This window comes from Stegostoma tigrinum, chromosome 33 (assembly GCF_030684315.1).
Source record: "Stegostoma tigrinum isolate sSteTig4 chromosome 33, sSteTig4.hap1, whole genome shotgun sequence".
NCBI classification, from domain to species: Eukaryota; Metazoa; Chordata; class Chondrichthyes; order Orectolobiformes; family Stegostomatidae; genus Stegostoma; species Stegostoma tigrinum.
In genome coordinates, this window is record NC_081386.1 from 10,131,575 (window position 1) to 10,157,749 (window position 26,175).

A 26,175-nucleotide genomic window follows, 5' to 3' on the forward strand; every position below is an offset into this window, starting at 1 on the left:
AAATGCAGGCAAATGGAACTAGTTTAGTTTGGAAAAATGTTTGGCATGGACTATTTGGACCAAAGGGTCTGTTTCCTGCTGCATGACCCCATGACTCCAATTCCAACCCTTAAAATGCACACGCTCTGTTGAATGGCTTTTTGGAGTTTGCTACATATATGGTTTGGTTGGAATGAACAAGCTGCACCTTCCAATCTCAAGGAACAATCAGTTATAGTGTGAAACACCGTTATCCATTTTTCTTGAAACATATATTTCACTGTTACGAGAGGGAAAGAGGAGCATAATCCTAAGATCATGGAGGCCCCTGTTCTCCTCAGCGTGAGGAGGTTTTTCAGTTCAAATCTGATGCGAATGTGCACAGCATTATTTCTGACAGAGTGGGCAATGTACTCACACAGAAATCAATGTGGCGAAGCCTCCCTACGTTTTAAACTTTCGGAACGCTTACTAAGTGTCTGGATTATGTTATCTTTTCGGAAAGCACACAACATGCGTCCAGGATATTAAAGTGATAACCATGATGTAGACGTGCTAATGACTTTGGAACAAAATGACCACAGTGAAATCTCAGCCATATTTACTGGGCAATTATTACTGCATGCTAATAATTGCTGGCACTCGTGCATCACGTAAATTATTGAGTGGAAATATTACTAAGATTGTCAGTTGTGTGTGAACCCCAGTAAAACCTCTCCTATTTGTTGGTTTCCCTGGGACATTGAAAGTAGTTTTAATGATGTCCCAGGGTAGCACCATTGGTCTACCCAGTGATGCCAGCTCTTTAATTGCAGCACAGGGACTGCAAAGGGCATTGGTTGAGCACTTATTTTTTACATAATAACCAATATTTTCAAGTTTTTCTATATAAATAAAGTTATTAAGCTCTCTGTAAATGGAAGCAATTCCTTTGTGATACCTATTGATGAAAGGCACTTCTTCCAATGGGAAGAAAAGACACTGAGATCAAAAGTGGTCATTGTTTGCGTTGCAACTATCTTGTCGCTCTTAAATATTTTGAAGAATGCTTGGGTGAAGAAGTTAACATATTTACCAACTGTGAGATGGCATTTTTTTTTCATAATTATCCCATTTTAAAAATCGGAAGAACAAGGCTAGAGTTGTAAAATGAACGTCTGCAGTCACAACTTTGATCTTGCAAAGAAGTTGTCAATAGCTGACGATATAAATTCTATAGAACCTGGAATCCTGGACCTTATCAGTGTTTGACAGAAACTCTTTGTAGCTGAAATTAATAGTTTATGAGATGTATGAATACCAAATGCTTTTCTTCACTGTTTCAATTGTTATCTGCACTCGTTCCCCTGAGGGTAGGGAAGTGGGGATGGTTATTGCTTAAACTATCCTTCTTTCTGTACTTTGTTTAACCCCTTCCGAGCCCAGATTCTATTCACATTTCCTGTTACGGCTGACATAATTTGTAATATATTTGATTCCTGCAGTTTTGTGGCTCTATTTTGTAGACCGAAAACCTCGGTTTTTGAAAAGAGATAATGTTGATTTGCTTCAAATTGAGATGTTTTCCTGTCTGTACACTAAATAAAACATTGCACTCTAAGCTCCAACTGAGCAGCTTTGTAACAAAAAAAACTTGACAACAGAATCAATATGCCTTAGCATTTCCACTGTGTGATTGAACATAATTAGTTCAATTGGCGGTCCCATTAGATTTAGACTTGAGAATTCACAAAAGCTTTCTTTACAATTTGTTAAACAGGAAAATATGCTAAAAAAAAGATTGAGAACGTCTGGTATAACTAGTTATCAAAACCACTCGTAATCTAGCCACAGGCTTGCTTCATTGAGGGTTGTTACATTTGATGAGCAAAATGTCCTTGAAATGTTTGCGAAAAAATTAATTTTTTATCAATGTAAAAGGAATTGTGAATTACTAATTCTATTTACAAGATCAAAATAAGATTGTTTTAATGAACAATTAGGTTATTTCAGGGATCTGTTTATTAGGGTGTTTCTCATTTACAGTGTGATACTTTAATTGCTACTTTAAAGCAAAATCTCTTTGAATAGTAGAGACCAGTTTTAAAGTAATTTCAGATTGCAACGTGTGAGGGAAACAACCTGTCAGTTGCTGTAGGTCAGGCCCAATTCCCAGCATCCTAACAGACTCAGTTGTCCATCCTTGGAGATGACTGTGATGTCTTCATCAGCCTGTCAAAGGGAGGGCCTGAAGCAGTGGCAGGTCCCCTGAAACCTGTCAAGCTTGGTTTCCATGGCACCCCTTCAGGCAGTACTGTAGGCGTACTGTGCTGGAGGACCCCTGCAACCTGTTCTTGCAATCTCTGTAATGTTGAGCCCTGAGGCAAGCTTCAAGCCAGCATTGATTAGCTTGAAACCTTTACCTTGTCCCAGGTACAGAGCTTGTCACTCCCACAAGATGTGTGACATTTCTTAATAGGCCAAATGTTATTTAAGCAGCATTTTATTGTTAAGGAAGACCTTTCTCTTTTAGCAAATGTGCATGAAGGATTGCACAGAACCTTTCAACCACATTTTAAGAAGTCATTATTAGTCTTTAAAGATTCTGCTTATTGATTAGCCAGACGATCCTTCAGAAGACTGCATTTAAAGCTATTAAATTTGATCATTAACACTCCTAATCATTTCAGGTTGCTTACAGAAATAAAGTTCTGCTGTAAGAACAAATGGTTTTGTTTGTCCTCAAAACATGTATTTAAATCAATTAAGGATGATGCTTTTCATTCTGATGTTTTGGCTGATAGTTTTTGCTGAACGAATCTGTGTGCGTGCATGTGTGGGGTGTACAAAAAGACAGAGGTTGCGAGGTTGTGCATTTGTGTAAAGTTCAAACTTGCCCGAGTGCCATCTGAATTCTGCAATGAGTGAGGAAGGCTATTGATTGTGCTGAGCTGATGTGACGCATTGTGAAAGCAGCAGCAGCTTCCCATTCTGCAGCTGCCCTGTGATATTCACACCACCGCATTGCGGTCTGAAAACACAGAGCGTTTGGCTATTAATTTAAATTACTAAAAGGGGCTGCAAATCATTGAACCTGGGGAAGGCTTGAAGGTTTGGGGTAGGGATTGAGTGGGGGTGGGGGGAATGTAATGTGAGTGCCAGGGAGGAGAAGGATACATCTATTAGAAGCAGGCAGGTAGGACTGGTTTGGTTTGGGATTATGTTCGGCATGGACTAGTTAGATGGAACGGTCTGTTTCGATGCTGTATGACTCAATCACTCTGTGTACAAGAGCAGAACCCACTCAGGTCCTTGGACAAGCACCCCATGCCAACTACTATGAACGGCGCCAGGTACACTGCAAGAACAGGACTATTAATGCCTGGACGCTGCAGGGCCAATGCCAGGCTGTTGCCAGTGGCAAAAGGAGAGAGGAGATATAAACACCCCTTCTTCTGTTTCCCAATGGAGTTAGCAAGCTTTCTTTACAAGTCTTTCATGGGATGTGGGTGTCACTAGCTAGGGCAGCAATTATTTTCCATCCCAAATGTCCTGGAGCAAGTTGTGGTAAACCTTCATATGGAAAATAATTAAACTCCACTGGGATCTCTTCCATTGTTTGCTTTTATGCATGCATTTGTGAAATCAGATTCAAGACACACTAGTTGAGAAAAAGGTAAGGCCAAGAATAGATATTCCATAAATTCTGCCACTAAATACTGGTTAGTGTTTCCACATAATTTTCACTTCTTAATTCTCCCTTAATTCAGTCCTCACTGGACTGATTATGCCCAGTGACGAGACACTCCATGACATCATCACATGATTACTCTATGGTCCCTAGGAACTTATCCAACAGGATCTTACAGCGTTCTCTACTCAGATTATGCAAGCCTGTGCCTCATGACTGGTGTTTTTCTGCCTCGTCTTGGCTAAAGAATTCCCCACTGTGGTCTTAAGAAGTATAAAGGTCGGCATTCCCAGGCTGATCTTGGAACTGATTTGGCATGCCATTTAATCTTGGAGGAAATAGGTTGAGGTCTGGCCCAATCTCCTGCCCTGCGAAAAAGGATTGGAGGAATCCCAAAGAGAATCATTTTGGAAACCAGTCCAAAGTTCCATGGAGAGTTTGACTCTGGTTAAAAATACAAAATGGTCTAAATGTTGTGATGTTTTTTCAATTTTTTATTAATGTCACTAACCAAAAATTTGGTCAATTTAAAAAAAACCTGACAATTCTGCATGAAGGTTTATTTATATCACTGCTTGGCTGGCTTTTGCAGATTAAATCTCATGGCAACATGAGAAAATAAGCAGAACTGTAACAGATTCTCTCTCACTTCACTGACTTCTGTGTAAATAACCATTGCTGATTGAGTTATCACTAATTGGGAGTATGAATTAGGAAGCAAAACCAATGCCGTTCTGATGTTGTGATCCTGGAATTTGGTAACCATTGAGGTTACTGAATGGAAGGTCACTCCAATTCAGCTTCCTACGCCCCAAGCTCCAGGGATTTCTCCATCTCTCATTCCTCCTTGGCAAAACTTTCTTGGTTTAAAAGGAATTGCTAGACGTCAGTTTTCTTCTGAGGGGGTGGAAGTTAAGCTTGGACTGGGAACGTCAATCCCAGAAGCAGGCGAAGGCAACCACTGAAGTGAGTGGTCGCTGAGGCAAGTGGTCCAACCCTGTCCATGCCAAACATAATCCCAAACAAAACTAATTCCACCTCCCTGCTCCTGGCCCAAATTTTTCCTCTTCGTGTACTTATCTAAGTGTCTTTTAAGCATTGTAACTGCGACCGCATCACCCTCTGTGTAAAATATTTGAGCCTCATGTATTTTTTAAATATCTCTCCTTTCACCTTAAAACTATCCCCTCATCTTGAAATCCTACATTCCAGGCAAAAGACACCTACCATTAATCCTAGAGCTAGTAGGAACTGCAGATTGTGGAGAATCTGAGATACAAAGGTATCGAGCCGGAAGAACACAGCAGGCCAAGCAGCATCAGAGGAGCAGGAAGGCTGTCATTTCGGGCCTAGACCAGCTGTGGCCTGCTGTGTTCATCCAGGTCTACACCTTGTTATCTACCATTAATCTTATCTGTGCCCCTTATGATTTTATAAACTTCTATAAGGTCACCTCGCAACCTCCTATGCTCCTGTCAAAGTAATGCCAGCCTATCCAGCCTTTCTTTATAACTCAAACCTTCCATATCTGGCAAAATCTTGGTAGATCTTTTCTGAACCCATTCAAGCTTGATAATATCCTTCCTATAACAGATGCCTCATCTTATCTCCCTGAGATTTTGTCTCAGTTGTTTTAAAAGCTGTAAAGGAGTCTTCCCAGTCTTAGAATAAGTGAGCCATTGTTTAGAACTTAGTTGAGCAGGAATTTCTTTACTCAAAGGATGTTGGATCTTTGGAATTCTGAACCGCAGGGATCTGTGGATGCTCACTTGCTGAGTATAATCAAGACTGAGGTCAAGTTGTTCCTGGGTGCTAAGAGAATCAAAGAAACCGGGGATAGTGTGGGCAGCTAGAGTCAAAGGCCAAGTCCACTATCATCTTACCGAATGGTAGAACAGGTTCTATGTTTTTAATAACATTATTAGAGTTAGTTCAGGAAAACAGTGAAACAAATGGTTTCTACACAAAAGTGAGCATTGACTTTGGTCGCTTAGATAAATAAAGTTACCACATGCAGGTTTTAAGGCGATAGTTGTGTTCTTGTGTGACATCAAGCTATAGAAAATCACGTTGTAGGAAAATCATTACAGTAAAGCACTGTATCTGTACAGTAGAAAGTCCACATTTTCCAAACAGTGTCCACTATTCATCAATCACGTTACAGCCGATTTGCTTTAACAAAACACGTGTCATAGCAGAACGACCCTGTATGCAGTTTTCTAAATAATTAAACTTCTAACAAATGGGCAGAATACCTAAAGTCCTTAGATGCAGAATTTCAGGACTGGCTTTAAAGTACAATTGCCCAGGTTTTCTGATGGCCAGATGGTCGTTATTCCAGTGTAGATGGAAATCAAGCATAAAATCCCCATTGCAGCAGACAGGCATTACCTGAAATACTGATGATTCTGCTCAGCAATTACTCTACATCTGGGCCCATTGAAAGTATCCATTTAAATTAGAGGGTTCCAATGAAATTAAGTAAACAGTTACTCAAAAAATATGAAACTTAAATACATAGTCTAACTCCAGAGTAGCTATTAAACATATGTATTTCACACACTTGCTCCTACAATTTCCCCATACCCTTGCTTCTGTTCCCAGACTCTGATCTGACTCTGCCCTATGGCCTGACCCTCTTTCTCCTGCTCTTCATACAAATCCTTGCCTCATCACTGGTTCTGATCTCCACTTACTCCCCTTTTTCAACACTGGGTACTGTCCCTCCTTTCCCTTGCCCTGGACCCATGGCCAAAGCAGCTTTTACACCTACTCCTTCCCATGGGCTTGCTGTGTCCATCACATGCTGCCAAACTAGAACTGTGTTGCTCTGCTATGTACTCGAACCCTCCTCTCCCACTACTGGACTCATTCCCAGTCTCCACTGTTTCATAGGCTCCCCAACCTACCTACTCTGCACTCAACCTCTTTCCTCATCTGACCCAATCCCAGGAAACACCCTCTTTACACCCTACTGACCCCAAAATCTCCCACCCATCCCAAGCTACCCTAAATACTGCATCACTCACTTGAACCACTTGCCATCTTGAGGCTTGGCCACCATTCCCACATGGTGTCTCATCCCTTTCTCATTCTACCCAACAACTGGCACCCTACCTGCCAGGCATCTACCCACTGAGCATCCTACTTACTTGGCTCTGTACTCCTTACGCATGTTGCATCCTACCCACCTGGTATGGTAATCCCTACCCAACAGGCACCCTGCCTGTCTGGCATTGTACTCTCCCAGTACACCACATCAGATTTTCCTTAGTTATTTTCCATTTGACCGCAGCTGTCAAAGTAGCTGACTGGATCTTTAAGTTTCGGAATATGGCCGCTGACGTCTGTGAAAATGGAGCATGGTTTGCCTTTGCTTGCCACTTCTTCACTAAGAAGGAACTGCCAGGATGGAACTAGAGCTCTATGTTTCCAAAAGAGCCCTGATCCTTTGACTAACAAAGAAGGGACAAACCGGCAATCTGCTTGAGATCGCCACTCCTCGGAAAATCCTTCCCAATATTCTTAGTCTCCTGCTGATAGAGAACATTTAGACAGTTTGTTAAGGTAAGGAAATTATTCACTTTATTTGGGAAAACTTGCTGTGGTTTCATCTTGCTAGGAGGCTGTAAGAGGGCAAGACTATGTGACATCATATCACTTGCATACCATGACTCATTATCAGATCACACGGCCAAACTTAACCCAATACGTTACAAACGATGACAGAAAATTGCAGGTTTCTTTCCTTTTTTCAAAAAAGTGCCCACAGTAGCGTTGAACATTAATAAAATGATTCATTTCTTTTTTGGAGATGTTAGATTTCATTGCGTAAATGCAGAAGACTCCTCCAAGCTTCAGCAATGATACAACTCCTTCTAAATTTTTTGCTGTAGCAACTGTTTTATTTCATACTGTTGTCTCTTTCAAATGCAAATCCTTTCTTAAAACATATTTATATTTACTTAGAAAATGCAAATTTTAAAATGTAATACTTTATTTGGCACATTTCTAATGTACACTTGTTATGTTATGTCCTCTGGTCAGTACATTGGTATAACTTTAACAGACAAGCTCATGACATTGTCGTTGCATTGTACCATGAGAGTATAACGGTTTCTGATTCCATCTTGCCTTATTCAGCAGGAGCATGATACTGTATTGTGACCATGCTCTTCTGTTACAAGCTAATGCCTTATAATAATCCCCTACTCGATAGTTCTCTGCCTGAAATATGTGATAACTATACATAATTGTGTAATAAATAATCTGTTAGATTCTTTAATACCACTCCTAGTTTTGTTTTATTTTACAAGGAATAACACAAGCATTTCTGTACCTGGTGAAATACCCAAATAGGGGCAAATTCTCTCTAATATTTACTAAATAAATGCCATATGGCAATAGTTGCTTTCTCAAACAGATTTGTCTCAGAAATGTTGTAGAACATTTCATAGCTTACCTTGTTTTGATGCTATCTTTCTTCATTACCATAAAAAAGGATGGGCTAAATAGTTTAATTCCTAGATGATTATAGATTGTGATGTCATCTGTTACACACAGGCTATTTTCTGAGTCTTCACCTCAGTGCCTTCTGTTGAAAAACAAAATCATGCCCAATAAAATCTGCTTTGAACTGTATTATTTCTCCGGGTTTATGAATCATAGAATCCCTATAGTGTGGGAACTGGCCCTTCAGCCCACCAAGTCCACACTGACCCACAAGACATCCCACCTCGACCCATCCCCCTATAACCCACCTACTCTACACATCCTTGAACACTACAGGCAATTTAGCATGGCCAATCCAACTAGCCTGCACATTCTCAGATAGTGGGAGGAAACCCATGCAGATGCAGTGAGAACATGCAAACTCCACACAGACAGTCGCCTGAAGGTAGAATCAAACCTGGATCCCTGGTGCTGTGAGGCAGCAGTGTTAACCACTGAGCCACCGTGCCACCCTGAAATTAAAGATAATTTACACACTGGGTAATTCAATTTATCTGCAATTTTTGGTGTGTCCATGTGATTTCTTAAGATGCTGAATAAGCCATGTCGATTCTGAATGATTCAGATATGTGATGGATACTGTTATGAATTACAGTAGTCATGAGTACACCATCACTTTAGTGACACTGTAAATTAAGCGTCTTTTTATTAGATCATGGGATAATGGACATCGCTGGCTGGGCCTGCATTTATTGTCTATCCCTAATTGCTCTTGAGAAGATGGTAGTGAGCTGCCCTCTTGTATTGTTGCAGTGCATATGTTGTAGCTAGATATTAGAGAAGGAGTTTGAGGATTTGGACAGTGACGCTGAAGGGATGGTGATATATTTCCAAGTCAGGATGGTAAGTGGTTTGGAGGGGAACTTGGAGATGGTGTTAGCATTCTCAAGTAACTCCTGCCCTTATCCCTTCAAATGAAAGTGGGTTTGGAAGGTGCTGGCTTAGGACCATTAGTGAATATCTTCAGTGCATTTTGTGGATAGCACACACTGTAGCTACTGTGCACCAGTGGTGGAGGGAGTGAAAGCTTGTGGTTGTGGTGACGATGAAGAGGTCAGCTTTGTGCTGGATAGTGTCAAGCTTCTGGAGTGTTGTTGGAGCTGCACTCATACAATCAAGTGGGGAATATGCCATGACATTCCTGACTTGTACTTTGTAGAATGTGGACATGCTTTGAGGAGCCAGGAGGTGAGTTACACTCTATGGGAATCCTAGCCCTCATAACTGTTGTATTTACATGTCTAGTCACGCTCAGTTTCTGGTTACTAACAGAATCTTGAAAATGGGAGATTCAGCCATGAATACCATTAAATGCCAAGGGATAGCAGTTAGATTCTCTCTTGTAGAAAATTGTTATTACCTGACACTTGAGTGGTTTTAATTTTACTTGCCACTAATTTAGATCTTGTTATATTTGAAAACAGACTGCTTCAGTATCTGAGGAGTCAGGATTGCTGCTGAACATTTTGGAATCATCTGTGACCCTCTTCATTTCTGACCTTATGATGGAGGGAAGATTGTTGATGAAGCAGCAGAGGATGGTGATGCCAAGGACACCACCCTGAGGAATTTCTGCAGCAATATCCTGGGATAACTGATCTCTGACAACCACAATCAGCTTCCTATCTGCCAGACATGACTCCAACAAGTGGAGAATTTCCCCCTGATTTCCATTGATCCCTGTTTTGCTAGAGCTCCTTGATATCACACTCAGTCAAATGCAGCTTTGATGTTGAGGGCAGTCGCTCTCATCTCACGTCTGGACTGGATTGTCCACTTTCTGGCAGGATGGTTCTCGTTGATGTACTGCTTTGAGTCTTAGTATGTTTACCAAACAGCCATTAAACACAAGTACAGTTAGACTGTTTCAGGGGAAAGAAAATTCTTCTCCTTAGTTAATCGCCACACACTCCTATCTCAGTTAACAATCCTGCGATTGACCACTTCTAGGTCAGTTGCAGAATGGTGAATTATTCGGTGTCTCAGTCTCAATTAATCCCCTGCCCTCTAATTGAGGCCTTCGATTAAAAAGTTAGGGTGCTATTGATTTGTACACACAGATACAAACCAAGGAACAACTTAATGCCACAAAACTTGTACTGTACTTAGAATTCCTACAGTGTGGAAGCAGGCCTTTCAGTCTATTGAGTCCACACCAACCCTCTGAAGAACATCCCATCCAGGCCCACCCCATCCCTGTCACCCTGCATTTCCCATGGCTAACCCACATAGCCTGCACATCCTTGGACACGATGTGGCAATTTAGTATGGCTAATCTGCCTAACCTGCCCATCCTTGGAGGCAACTAGAGCACCTGATGGAAACCTGTGCAGGCCCAGGGAGAATGTGCAAACTCCACACAGAAAGTCGCAGGGTGGAATTGAAGCTGGGTGCCTGGTGCCGTGAGGCAGCAGTGACAACTTCTGAGCTACCGTGCCCTCCCATGAGCCACTATAGCCCCACCACCCCAGATTTACTTTTTACACCTACTCAATGTTCAATAGCATATCCCTCAGTGACTTTCTCACTGATTGCATCTTTTGTTGTGATTCAGAAACATGCAGCTGTAAGTCATTAACTGTTTCCAGGCTCAAACAGAAATTAAAATTGTAGCAACAATGAATTTGTAGCTGTATAAAGGACTTACAGATAACAAAGTAATATGAGGGTCCTGTGTGCAAAGTGATTGATACCTCGTTCTCCTATAAATGTAACCCTGAGGTTTTGTAGTGGTTGGACTTTGGACCCTCGAGGAAATATGATCAAAGTAGAAAAGTTAATTGTATAGGAGTGATTTTTATCTTGCCAACATTGTTGAGTCAGAAGTTATGGTACATCAGTGGAGTTATACAGCATTTGCTGTACATTTCATCGCTTCTTAAACAGCTGGGAGAGCATGCCTGAAGCACTTAAGCACTTGTCATTGAAGCTGTAATCCTCCAAGTCAAACATCATAAATAGGTGTAATGCTTCTTATTCCGTTTCAGTCAATGTGATTTTGATATTTAAAACAGCAGCAAAAGGGAAAATCTATCAAAAGGAGCTGATTATTAATGTACAGCAGCTCCAATTGCCTTTAATTCAGTGATAACAGCATATTTCATCATGTTTGTGAAATGCAAAACAAATTCAAACCGTCACACCACACTGAACAACAGCAACCACCTCAGCCAACTGCACAGCTTTGATAATAAGAAGAGCATTTTTCTCAAAAAAATCTTCTCAAAACCTAGCTCTTATTGAAGGCATTCACCTTTAAAAAGGATGTCACTTTGTTGGTACTTTATAAGCATTGATTGCTATCTCATTTTCCTAAGTGCCCCAGGTACTTTTGCATTCAGTATGCTGAACCAGTTCAGTTTGGCTTGATTCAAAGATCAGAAAAGTGGAAGGCGTGTGTAAGAAAGTGATGCCCATGTACCATCTTCCTTTATGCCAGATATGACCTCAACCAGCAGAGGAGGACACAGCCCCATCCACATCAATGCAGCTGAGGTGGAGAGGGTCAAGAGCGTCAAGATTCTCAGTGTGATGACAACCCACCATCTGTCCTGGATTTCCTGCACAAATGCGACAGTCAAGAAGGCACAACAATGCCTCTTTTTCCTTAGGCGACCAAGGAAATCCAACGTGTCCCTAAGGATCCTCGCCAACTTTTACCAATGCACAACATAAAGTATTCTACCTGGGTGCATAATGACCTGGTACAGCAACTGCTCTGCCCAGGGCCATACAAAACTACAGAAAGTTGTGTGCCCCACCCAGAACTTCGTGGAAGCCAACCTCCCGTTCATGGACTCCATTTACGCTTCTCTTTGCCGTGGAAAAGCTGCCAACATCATCAAAGATCCCTCCCACCGCAGTAATGCTCTCTTCCTATCTCTCTTCCATCAGGCAGAAGATACAGAAGCTTGAACACACACATACGCTAGCAGGTTGAAGAACAGCTTCTTCCCTGCTGTTGTTAGAGTGCTGAATGGACTATCCTCAAATAATGTTGATCGTGCTAATGTTGATCTTGCTTTACATGCCTCCTCTGCAGTTGTAAGCTTATATGTCTTGCTCCATTGAAGCGCCTTGTGATCTGTCTGTTTTTGATTGCTGTGATCTGTCTATACTGCACGCAAAACAAAACTTCTCACTGTATTACAAGAAATCAAATCAGCATAGTGTTTCCTTCGTTTCCTTTGACCTCAAGCTGAACCACTTACCTTTTTCCTGCTTGGCACATGCCAAGTGTCGTTTTGGGAGTTTCTAAATAAATGGTTGCCCCGTTTCTGTGTTAGTAACTTCATTGGCTGAATGGAGTGGCTTACAGTCAAACAGTGAATATATTTTTCTCTCTATCATTCTACTTATATCTTCAAGGCCCAGACCTATTTCTGCTGAACCAGAGTTTAAATGAGATGGGAAATCCTAACGTGTTAAAAATTGGAAGTCATGCTCCCTTTTAACCCACTATCACCTGCCCAGCAATCTTTGCAATGTATTTGTGCTACAGGGACACAAGAGGATTTATTAAAATTGGAGGGACACAACATTAATAGAAACTATACTATGGCATCATAATACTGTGTCATAAGAATGATTAACTGCAGTGTTGTTAGCTCAACAACATTAATGTCAGCTCAATTTTACTCCCTTGTCCATGGCCTTGGTTATTTCTTTGTTATCAGTCCAATCTGGTTGGCTTTAAGCAATTGTCAGTTCATGTTGATGTGTCAGTGGTGGTCTGGAGAGTTTTTGGCCAAGTTTGTCGATGTCCTTGGGCTGTAAATACTGAGAATATCCATTTCCTTTGACATTTAGGAATGTTATTTCCCCCTTTGTTTGAAACTAATACTTTAGTCCCAGTCACCAGGTTGACAATGAAAGAGAGAGCAATGGTCGAAGTGGGGGAAGCTATTTTGGTGCCTTCAGTTTACACAACTTATTTACTTTGTATTATTTTAAGCTCAAATAACATTTAGTTTTTTTTGGTAAACCAGAATGATACAGATCTGTGCCCTTTTACCAAAATGTTATGTAACCAACCCTCCCACTTCAATGGACTTTATTACTTACATTCTTCCAGGTAACTACTTTTAGCTTCAACTTGAGCCCAGATTCCAGCTGCTATGTGTTGGGATCCCAAAATCAAGTGGCCAGCCAAGGTCGAAAATAAATGGTCATTGTCATTTTCTTCCCATTCCCCAATCCCACTGAAAACTGATCAAATGGAGCTGGGAACAATAGTAACTTACATTTATATAACACCATTAACAAGTATTGATGTGGCCCAAGCCTCTCCACAAGGATGTTGTTGAACTAAATTTGAAAGTAAGGAGTTATTAAGACAGGTGTCCAAATGCGTGAGTAAAGAGATTGCTTTAGAAGCCATTTAAAGTAATAGATAGAGGCAGGGGGACAGAAGATGGATTCTGAATCTCAGGGCCCAGGCACTTAAAAGCACAGCTACCAAAGATGGAGTCATTAAAATGAGGAATAAGCAAGTGTCTGGAATTAAAGGAAGGAGAGATCTCAGAGGACTGTATTGCTGAAGGAGGTTACGAATACAGAGAGGAGTGAGTCCACACAAGCTGGTTGGGAAGGGAATTCCGCGTTTTTTTATCTAAGCTGCAGGAATATGAAATTATCCCACAGGATCATATGAAATCCCTCTACAGTCTCGCTATTGACACTTTTCCCTGCCAGATTTTCTCCAGAACCCCTAAATGAATGCTCTCAAAAGCCTCTGTGAGTTTTCCACAGCGAGGCTGATGGGATAGTTTGATAAGGGTTGCATAATCAGTTACTCTGGGAGTCACGGCTAAATAATTTATGTCGCAGTGTGGGATCTGACATCATGAACCTCAATGTGATGGGAATGTCTACCTTGGATTTTTTTGTGTGTGTTTTAAAATAGCAGAGTAGCAGCCAACAAGAAAGGATTGCCGTGGCTTTAATTTTAATGACTTACAGGCATCAATCAGCCAGATCTGAGGGCACGGGCTACATTTCTTTCTGTAACGCAGGTGTTCATTAAAGATTTTTGAACCTCTCAGGCATGCCCAGTACTGGTACTGCAATCAGAGCCACCATCTATTAACAGCCCATACTAATTACTGCCTTCTAACGATTCCTGCAGTTCCATGACACAATATCCTTTAATTTCTGATAAAAGTCTTGTGATACTGCGGTGTTGGAGGTAATTAAGGAGCCCTTTACAATCCACTGCGTTGTGATCATGGTCCTGAAAGTCCAGTTGTAAAGACGATTCATCGTGTTTGTTTTAATTATGTTCTGCAATGTCGCCCACAAGAGCCCAATTAACGGGCAACAAAAGCCTACCTCATTTTCATGTTACTTCCAGTAAGAGAGAGAGTAACCCGTCTCACAGTCCCTGGCCTGCAGTCATCCACTGTGTGTGTGTGTGTGTGTGTGCGTGTGTGTGTGTGTGTTTCTTTTTATTTGCTCCAATTTTAGCTTTTTCTTGGATGACATCAGTATGCCATTGAGGTAGTCTCCCTAGGTTTACTGCCAGAGGCAAATGAATACTGTATTCAGTGATGATGTGCAGACCATTCAGATCTGTTAACTTTGAGACTACTTTGGATTCCGTGCCTATGCCCAGGATGAAAGGGAGCTTAGGGTTGATTTTCAGTTGTACTGACACATGGGATGGCCTTATTGAGACAAATGCATTAGGCTCTAACATGCTTAGCACAGAAATGAGCTGCTTCATGCAAAGGGTATGCATATGTGAACTAGGTGAAAGTATTGGCGTACTAGGTGCTTCTGAACGAGGCTCTTAATGCTTATATATAATCATCAACACCCTTGATTCTGCTAAGCCACCTCCACAGTACATCACTGTGCCCATTAACCCTTTATTCACAATTAAATTCTTCAGAATATAATTGCATTTCTTCTGCCAAATGTAAAAAATGTATAGCGTTACTGTTTTACAATTCAAATGTCTTAGAAACGCACCGATTACAAGCTATGAAAGAAAACCATCAAAATAACACAAAGCTGTTAACCTGAATGTTTATAGCAATTCAGAGATGTGTTTCATTAAAGTATGTAGATTATAAGTATTCTGCTATTTTACAGATATGAGTATAATTTATCCTCTTGTACTGTGTTCTCCTCCTTACAGTTTTCAAGTAGGGCACTTTAGTCAGTGAGCTGCTAATTTCATCCTGCAAATAAATCCCATGATTGTTTTTGATTATGTATTTATAAAGGCTGTTTCAAAATGAGACCTCCTCTCCCTGTAGGACTCGGGAATGTTGATTGTGTTGCATGAGGTATGGTATGATGGTGCTATCGAGACTCAACCATTCTCCTGTTCGGATAATTTCAGGATCTTCACATCGTAAAAGTCGATTCTGTATTGAGGTTAATCATATACAATATCATTTGAGATAGTGCCCTGTTTATGGAATGACTTAACACAATCACTCTTACACTTGGAAACACCCCTAGCCCCTAACATTTTCCATTTTAGAATTAGAATTAGCTTTATTGTCACATGTACTCAGATGAGTCCAGTGAAAAGTTTACAAGTTGCTATTTACGGCACTATCTTAGGTACCCAGGTACAGATTCTTATGTGTAAATTCTTAGGGGAAAACAATTAGAAAAATAAGGAAGTAAAAAGTACAGCAATGGGTAAAGGTATAAATAAACAGGAACCTGGCATCACCACTAACTAAAACCCTGATGTTTCTCCAGATGGTCAAGTTTTGAAGCCCCTAGGTTTGTCCATCACTGGCAGCGATCCCCTTCATTCAATTTTTAGATTTAATCCTTTGGGCACCTGTTGGGTATAGAGGAACAGCAACTCATATTCCGCTTGGGAACCCTGCAGCCCAATGGTATCAATGTGGACTTCGCCAGCTTCAAAATCTCCCCTTCCCCCACCGCATCCCAAAACCAGCCCAGTTCGTCCCCTCCCCCCACTGCACCACACAACCAGCTCAGCTCTTCCCCTCCACCCACTGCATCCCAAAACCAGTCCAACCTGTCTCTGCCTCCCTAACCTGTCCTTCCTCTCACCCTTCCCTTCCTCCCACCCCAAGCCACACCTCCATCTCGTACCTACTAACCTCATCCCACCTCCTTGACCTGTCCCTCTTCCCTGGACTGACCTATCCCCTCCCTACCTCCCCACCTACACTCTTCTCTCCACCTATCTTCTTTTCTCTCCATCTGCGGTCCGCCTCCCCCTCTCTCCCTATTTATTCCAGAACCCTCACCCCATCCCCCTCTCTGATAAAGGGTCTAGGCCTGAAACGTCAGCTTTTGTGCTCCTGAGATGCTGCTGGGCCTGCTGTGTTCATCCAGCCTCACATTTTATGACCTTCAAACAAGTTTGTTTACCCAGCAGCTGGCTGACTCATCCAATGACTCATCTAACCTCCCACAGAGGAACCAAAGGGCTCAGTCATCACCAATCCCTTCCAGAATTCTAAAGGTCAGACAAATTCAGTTGGATTGCCAGACTTCAGCTCCAGAATTGCAACAGGTTGGTCCTTTTAAACAAATCCTGCCCCAAAAGTTGCTCCTGTCCTTTGTTTAGAAGGTATCATTGAGAAAAACAAACATATCCCAAAGGTTTTCAGTTTCCTCTCTGAAACAGTGGGAGCATTCTCAAATGGAAAACAAGGTAAAAAATATGGGAAATTTTACTCATTTTAAACAGGCATAAATACAAAAATCTCCAAACTTTTATGCTTCTGTTCTCATCTGACTTTGTTCAGAAAACTATGAATTTTGTTTTGGTTTTAGTTAATGCCAAACACTAGATTGGCACTGTGCCAGGGTTAGGATTAGATTTAGTTAGACGCAATAGTCAGACACCATTTGAAATTTCTGTTTCTTAGATTACCTTGATTTTGGACAGGAATCATGTTTGGTTTATAAGGAAGGTCTGCACACATTAGGAAGTTGAAAAATTGCCACCATATGATTTGATATTTAGCTGATTACTCGAGCCCTGTGGCTGGTACACTGTCAAGGAGGCCGGGAGTATGTGGGTGAGTTGTAAATGTCTGGAGCACTTCGCCTCGATGTGGAAGCCCTGTATTCTCAGTAGCTCAGCATCATCCACATTTGAAGGATCAACTTATCCACACAACAGGTCAAGTGGATAACACGGGGTTGACCCGTGAGAGAGAGACTGAATGTCAGTACTGAGGAGACAGAGAGGCTGGAGGTCAGAGCTTGGGGAGAGAGAGGCTGGAGGTCAGGACTGGGGGAGAGAGAGGCTGGAGGTCAGGGCTGGGGGAGAGAGGCTGCATGTCAGGGCTAGGAGAGAGAGAGGCTGGAGGTCAAGGATGAGGGAGATGGAGGCTGTTGGTCAGGGTTGGGACAGAGAGAAGCTGGAGATCAGGGCTGGGACAGAGAGAGGCTGGAGGTCAGGAATCGGGGAGAAAAGCTGGATGTCAGGGTTGGGGAGTGAGAGATTGGAGGTCAGGGATGAGGGAGAGAAGGTGGAATTTGTCTCTGGGGGAGAGAAGCTGGTGATCCAAGTTTAGAGGAGCAAACGACTTTCTTGTGGGTCTAGAGAGAGTAATGTTGCCCATCTGAAGTTGGAGTGAAGATTCAGTTTAAATCAATCCTCTTGTGTCTCCAGGTTAAAGTGATTATTGAAGCACAATATTATTAACTTGTTCTAACTGTTTGCTGTATGTTTAAGTGAATACTCATTGAGAACCCTTCAGTTTGCTATCCTACAATTGCTACCTAATTCATGAGATTACCATAACAAAAGTTGAAGAAAAAGGAAAGCTGTATGCTGAATATTTATCACTAGCCATTCCTGGGGAAAAAAAAATTAGAAAAATGCTAACCTTGTCAAACTTGTCAAATATAGTGACCCAGTGGTGCGAGAGACCTCAAAGGAACTCTCTGCACTTAAGCACATTGGGATTGTCATGCAAGGGAGCATATGCAAAGTTGCCTTTATGAATATTTAGAATTTGAGGGATGAAGGCAAGGACACCTTGAAATGATAACTTCAGGAGTGCAATTTTTTTTAAAGATATATCCAAAGTTCTGACTGTGCTGAGCAGCATTAATGCATCTCACTGTGCCTTTCCAGAAAGGAATGTTGTAAAAGGGCACCACAGTGCAGCAAGTCGCAGAGATCTCCCAAAAAAAAACAACTGCAGCCTGGAAATTTAGTGACAGCGAAGAGAAGTTTCAAAAATGTCAAAGGCAAAACCACAATTTCACAAATGGTTATTGACGTTCACAAATTATGCAACTGTGTATGTGTTAATAACTCTACCCTTCAGTTTGGGCTTCAGTTGCACTTCAGAGGAAGGACTCTCACGGTGTGTAGGTCTTGCAATTTGACCTGCCCTTTGGCAGTTGTAAACTATTTCTAAATGCTGTGGACAGGTATTGACCAAACCATATGCCCAGCAGATGTGATTTCTGAATGTTATAGACAGGTAATGACAGATCTGGCATAAGTGATGAAGCTCCAGCACTTACTGTCAATTTCATCCGCAAGCAACAGTCGGCCAATCAAGACAAGGTTCTAATTGGAATAAAAGCACAAGAAATAGTCGATTAATCTCCGAAGAATTCTGACAATTGCTTTGCCCAGCTAACTAGTGGTTTTGTCACGTGGCTGTCAAAGGTGTGTATATTCATATGCGTATATATGTAACGATGTATATGTGAATATGCATGTATATTAAATTGTATATGTATGCTATTTATAAAGCACTCCTGGAAAATACAAGACTCCCCTGCGTTTGATTGACAAGTAAGTAACTCTTTTAAAGAAATGCAGATACAGGATTCTGAAGTTTGTTTGGCAGGTGTAAAATTAATAATTAACAAGAATAAACCTGTAGTCACAGTTATGCATTTTTCTCATCTGTATCTGTTTGCTGCTCAACCACACAATGTTCATTGAGGATTTCTTGATTAATCTCCTTTGGTATCTGTAGTGGACAAACTGCATGAAAATACAATAAATATTAATATAAAGCAAGAATAAAGGGAGACATGAATCTTTCAGTATCTAATATGGAATTTCAAGTAAATTAAATCCTTGAGGATGGTGCCTGCATTTTTGCACTTTGACAAATCAGGTGCAATTACGATGTTCGTTTTATGCAAATAATACAATTAGTAAGGCAATATTTGAAGTTTATGCTGTAGTAATCAAATTCTTCTCTATATATCCAACTACCTTTAGGAACTATCCAAAAAAGCGTCTGAGTGACAGACTCTCAGTGAAACAGAGGTTTAAGTGATTTTATCTCCCGCAGAGGCTGTAACAGTTGGTGATGGTATGGAATGATAGTAAGTTCCTGTCTGTTGATATATGAGCATTCATCTCAGATGAAACTTTGTTTGTGCAGTCATGATAATTAGAGGTATATGTGGAAGTATAGCTTGACTTGTCGAAACTGGGACGGGAGCACAGATTTGGGATCATTCCCAACTCTGCAAATCCAAACCGTGAAAGAGTGATGAGTTGCGCTGTTTGTTCTCAGCAGGGAGCATTGGGCTTTTATTTTCGCCATGGTAAACTCCCCTGGTGATAGTGCAGAGGCTGTTGGGTACAGAGGTGGACTGAACCGAAGGTCTGTCTTGGTGTTCCAGTGCTTTCTTTGAGAAAGATAACAAAACAGTAAACAGCCCTTAAACTCTTGCCCTTCGAGTCTCCTTACTCACCCACGCACTCTTCGTGGTCCAACCTGGTGAAATAATGTCACTAATGGCCCCTACTGAACCATGGCCCCTCTGTCTCCATGACAACCTTTGACCCTACATCCAATTCCCCTTGGCCACTCATACCTCCATACGAATCTCTGCCTTTTCACTCACCCAGTAACCCTCCCTATGCTGATTTTGTGTCAACCCATGCTCACTTGGGGGGTGGCACAGTGGGTGAGTGATTAGCTCTGCTGCATCACAGCACCAGGCACCTGGGTTCAATCCCATCCTCGGGTGACTGTCTGAGTGGAGTTTGCACACTTCCCCTGTGTCTGTGTGGGTTTCCTCCAGGTGCTCTGGTTTCTTTACACAGTCCATAATTGTGTAGGCTAGGTGAATTGGCCATGCTAAATTGCCTGTAGTGTGCTGGGATGTGTAGATTAGGTGGGTTATAAGGGATGGGTCTGGGTGGGATGCTCTGAGGATCGGTGTGGACTTTTTGGGCTGAAGAGCCTGTTTCCACACTGTAGGGATTCTATGAATTAGACACCGTGCTCACTCACCAGACTTTTCCCTTCCACCTATTTGAAAAACAATATCCTAATTGATCAATACAAATTCACTGCATTTAGGTTTGTTTAATCCCTTGGAAGAAGAGAGGTATCATCATTAGAATTCATTGGAATTCATCATCCCATTTTATTGATTTCATAACCATTTGGAGTTATCCATCAAACTGTTTGATGGCAGGCACCCTGCTATGAAAATCGAAGTTTGTGAAATCAGCCATGCAGTACTAATCCTGTGATGAGGATTGCTGGTTTATTCAGACAGATACAATGTAAAAAGAAGCACCATATTCTGATCATTAAATACTTTGTAAGAATTCTTTAACTGGCAGGAGCTTTGAATACCTTCTCAGCTCTTTTTGATAGCTCATTTTGATAATTACGAGCATTTTATACGCAATCATGTCTACTTTTAATAATCCAAAGGGCACCATGTTCTCTCCAAAAGGGTACTTGATCTTTTCCACAGGTATCCGGACACATTCACAAAAAAGGACATTTTGCTTCTACAAAAGCGTACCTTACACCTCCAAAGGGTAGCAGCTGCAAAACTTCCTCTACCAGGTCTAAAATCATGGTTCATGTTTGGGACATGTTGCTAATCAAACTCAGATTGACCAGCAACGTCTGCATTTGAACATGTGCAGTCAGCTCTGTGAAAATGCAAGTTAGGTCCCAGCTCCCAGCATCTGAATTTTTAGATTTAGGTCTTATTGTCACACATACTGAAGTACAGGGATACTGGAGTATGGTGAAGAGTGCACAGTGTTGCCATTCCCAGCACCATCTCAGGTACAAGGGTACCTAGGTACAAACCCTTTGTTAAGAATTTAGAAAAATATAGAAATCTGTACGGTTCTTCCTTGTTTAAAGTAGACAAATAAAGAAATAAAGTTAAAAAGTTAACCAATACAGTCCTTTTCTAAGCCATGTGTCTGCAGTAGCTCCACTGTGGGCTTTCCCCATAAGGGCTCGCTCTCCGCTGCACTGGGCACACTTTCACCTGCGCTTTGTGGCTGACGGCCATCTTAGCTCATGCTGGGCTTGTATTGCCACAGTCCATCACCATTGCTGTCTCCATGGCTGAGCTCTCTTCAGAAGATAAATTAAGAAGTTTGAAAAGTTAATAAAGAGGGGGAGAAAAACAGAAAAGTAAGAGAAAAAATGCCATGAAAAGAAGTAAAAAAGGAAACCGGATGGAATGGACGTGACCTACTGCCTACTCCTCTGAATTGTAATAGTCCCTCTTTTTGCACAACCATGAGGGTGATGCAGTGGTGTCTCAACCAAGTAACAATAGCTCCAACTAATTGAAAGACATTAAAATCATATCTGAAAAAAAAGGGGTATAACTTTGTGACAATGTGAAGAAAAACAATATGCTGTCTGATGAATGGTAAGAAGCTGGGATGCACCGAGGACCCAAGGGAGCTTGGAGTGCAAGTGCACCAGTCTCTCAAGGTAGTGGGTCAAGGAGATTGGTAAAGGAGGCATATGAGATACCTGCCATAGAGTTTAAGAGTAGGGAGGTTATGTTGGAAGTGAATAAAACATTAGTTAGGCCACAGATATTGTATGCAGTTCTAGAATTCACATTATAGGAGGGATGTGGTTGCACTGAAGAAGATGAAGAAGAGATTTGCCAGATCTTGCCTGGGTTGGAAAGTTTTAGTTTTGAATAGAGATTAGATTAGATTCCCTATACTGTGGAAACAGGCCCTTCGGCCCAACAAGTCCACACTGCCCTTTGGAGCATCCCACCCAAACTCACCCCCCTGCAACCCACACACCCCTGAACACTACGGGCAATTTAGCACGGCCAATCCACATAACCTGCACACCTTTGGACCGTGGGAGGAAACTGGAACACCCAGAGGAAACCCATGCAGACACGAGGAGAATGTGCAAACTCCACACAGTTACCCGAGGCTGGGATCGAACCCGGGACCCTGGTGCTGTGAGGCTGCAGTGCTAACCACTGAGCCACCGTGCCACTCCACTAAAATTGGATTAGGATTGCTACACAACAAAATGTGGAGGTGGATGAACGCAGCCTAGGCCTGAAACATCAGCTTTTGTGATCCTAAGATGCTGCTTGGCTTGCTGTGTTCATCCAGCTCCACACTTTGTTAGCTAGGAATCCTAATCCCATTTTCCAGCACTTAGCCCATAGCCTTGATTGCCTTGCATTGCAAGTACACATCTAAATACTTCTCAAATGTTGTAAAGATTTCTCCCTCTCCCAACCTTATCGGCAGTGAGTTCCAGATTCCTACCACCCTCATGGTGAAAAAAACTATGCATCATACCTCCTAAACCTCCTGGTCCTTAAGTTCAATATACGCCCCTTTGTCATAAATCCCTCCACCAAGGGAAAGAGTTCTTTCCTGCCTGCCCTGTCTCAGGCTGGATTATCTTCAATGACCAAACATCAACAGCCCCAATGGACAGAGAGTTCCACAATTCCTCAACCATCTTGGTGAAGACTTTTCTCCAAACCACAGTCAAAATAGCCATTTCCTTACCTTAAGCTGATTCTAGACTCCTCAAGCCAGGCCATTCTTCCCACATCAATCTAAAAACCTTCTCAGAATGTTACATGTTTCATTGGTATCACTTCCCATTCTTCGAAACACTGTAAGTGTAGGCTCATTCCACTCAAGCGTTCCTCATAGGATAACCCACTCACTCAGGTAAAACTTTGTTACACTGTCTGTCAGACAAGTGTACGTGTGCAGCAGTCGAAACTGAACACCTCTAGGGAAAGTTCCAGAATCTGAGAATTGCTCAGGCATAGCAGGAGGCCATTCAGCATCAGGAATGTGCAAGTAAAGAAACTCTATCTGGCAGTGTGACATCACTAGCAGGTGAGGTCTGTAGCTGCCTTTCAGCTGGAACAGTGATCTCTTCAGCCCTGCCCTCAGTTCAGAGGCTGCTGAGTATCAGGTTGGAGAAGGGATTAATCCTTGGTACTATCAACTCCCCCCGGTACAACCTCAAACAACACCTGCTACCTATCTCTCACCTTACCATAAGTGACTGCACTGATCATGACCAGTGTCACCTTACTTGCCTTTATTGATTGATTGGTTGATTAATTGATTTTATTGTCACGTGTGCCAAAATACAGTGAAAAGATTTGTTTACAAACAGTACAGGCAGATCAGAGCAAGCAAACGTTGTACAGATCAAAAAGGCTTAGAGGCATACAGGTTAACTCGCAGGTACATTATCTGAGGCTAGAATCCATTTGCCAGTCTGATAACGGCCAGAAAGAAGCCATTCCTGAACCTGCTTGTGCGTTTGTTCGGGCTTCTGTATCTGCTACCTGATGGAAGAGGTTGTAGGAGATCATTACCAGGGAGTGATAGGTCTGATGATGTTGGCCGCCTTACTGCACCAGCGAGCCATGTAAATGGAGTCCATGAAGAAGGGTCTTGACCGAAACGTCAAATTTTCCTGCTGCTCTGATGCTGCTTGGCCTGCGGTGTTCATCCAGCTTCACACCGTGTTATTCATGGATGGAAGGTTGGCTTCCATGATGGCCTGGCTGTGCCTATTTCCCTGCTCCTGGCCTATGTCTCCACTTACAGAGCCTAGGCTTCCCTGGATGTTTGGAAACTTAGTAAAGCTGTCTATGAATACACAGGAACTGATGTCACCAGAGTTTTTGCACTGGTACATTTTACCCTGACTGATAAAGGACGCTGTATGCTTCATTAACAGTATTTTTTCAATTTGCCCTGCCTCCTTCAATGATACTTTATACACCCAGATTTAGGAACAACAGCAGTCCCATTCTGAAAAAAAAACAATGTTCCACTCCTACTCGTTGTTTCTCGTCTCTTGGCAAATTCTGTATCGATGCTGCAACTAGTATTCACTATAAATTTCCTCAAAAGTGTATGATATGGCACTCTAACATATGCCATTTGGAAATCCATGTATGTAATATCACCAGAATAACACTCGTTAATTCTGTCTGCTATCTCATTAAAAAAAAGTTAGGTAAACAGGATTTTTCCCCAATTGGCAATTTATGGTTTCTAAAATTTCCCCTGTTTCAATGATGAACTGATTGGTCTAGAGTTGCTGGTCTTATCGTTACACTGTTGTTTGGACAAGGGCATGTATGACATTTGCAATTTTCCAATCCTCTGACACTATCCCAAAATCTAGGAAAGATTGAATAATTATAGCCACTGTTTCTGTTTTTCCTCCTGATTTATAGGATGCACGTCATTTCGTTTTGGCACTGAATAAACTTGAAGAAAAGACATTCCCTCCTCTTTGATAAAGGGATAACAAGGTGTAGAGCTGGATGAACACAGCAGGTCAAGCAGCGTCAGAGAAGCAGGAAAGAAAAATGCAGCCTCTTCTCTCCTCTTTATCAGTATTATGGAACAGAATAGTAATTTATCGGCATTTGTGTTTTTTACAAAAAATACAGTGAAAAATTCCGTTTTAGTCACCATGCTCTGGCACCATTTTAGTAACAAATTATATGCATTAAAGAAAAAGAAAAAGAATTAAGACAGAGTTCATCTTAGTTCAATTCATAGCTCCACGGCACCTGAAATTGAGGAAACCTGACACTGAAGCTGCCACAAGGAATCCCAAGCCAGGGCACAACTCCCATGCCACTGAAGATGCTGCAGAAGCTACCGTAAGGAATCCCAGATCATTGGAATCCTGAGCCCAGCCCTATCTCGTTGCTGAAGCTGCCCACCATGTTGTAGCACCCTTCAGGACCTGGTCGCAGTGACCACGGGAACAGCCAGATTCACACTGCAGTGTCCACTGTAGCAGGCTGTGGAAGCTTCCTTCCTCTCTCAAAGCCGCCAAGGGAAGCCAGGTTTAATTTTAAGTTTAGAAAATGATATTAGAAAATAGAAGGATGCGGCAGGCCTAGTGATCAGAAGCAGATGGGCCATGAGGCCTAACACTCCTATCTGCGGCCACCAATATTAACACCATTCAGCATCAAAACAACCTCCTTTTTCTCACCATGACCCATGTGGTATCTTCTCAAAAAGACAGATGTAAAATACTAAGTTCATGCCTCAGCCATGCCACCTGCCTTCACACTTTTGCATTTTAATTAGCCACTATCTTCCTCTAAGCTTCATTTTACCATTATAGGTGAGTGGAAGGTTTTTGGTTTTCTATTTGTGTTAGTTTCCATTTACTTTTCATGCCCTCTGTTTACTTCGTGTTTGCTTTTGCTTTTGATTTCCTTTTGAATGATTTATATTTGGCCTCCTTTTCAACGGTATTATTCAGTTAGCACGGAATCATCAAAGGTTTATCGCACAGAAGGATGCCATTCGGCCCACTGTGTCTGATCAGGCTCCCAGAAGGAAGTGACTAACTAGATGCTAATCCCTTGACTTTTTCCTGAAGTTCTGCAATTTTTTTTGTCATAAGCACATTTTTCCTTCTTCATGTTCATCTCTATCTTCTTCCACAAAGGGGATGTTGATTAATTTGCACAGTTTCTCCCTTACACTGGAATAAATCTTGACTATATTTTAACTATTTCTTCTTTAAATGAACTCCTTTTCCTTACAATTGTGTCTGCCAACCTTTGATTCCAATCTTATCAATCAGATCCATTCATACCCATTGAAGTTAGCTTTCCCTTAGGTAATTATTTCACTCTGAATTAAGTTATTTTAATTTCCTTGCTCTGATTAAACTCTCAATTCCTCATGCTTAATTTTAGAGCAGTTTTTCTGTTTTCTACTTTAAAACTAGACATAAATATTTGTTTAAGAT

At 41.7% G+C, this 26,175-nt stretch overlaps 1 long non-coding RNA gene across 1 annotated transcript; it reads left to right on the plus strand.

Annotated features, from left to right (window-relative positions):
• The first annotated feature begins 18,481 nt into the window (after nucleotides 1-18,481).
• LOC125467093 (uncharacterized) lies at nucleotides 18,482-24,742 on the plus strand. The gene is made up of 3 exons (XR_007250563.2): nucleotides 18,482-18,797; nucleotides 19,365-19,471; nucleotides 24,629-24,742. It is a non-coding gene; the product is annotated as an uncharacterized LOC125467093 (long non-coding RNA).
• The last annotated feature ends 1,433 nt before the right edge of the window (nucleotides 24,743-26,175 follow it).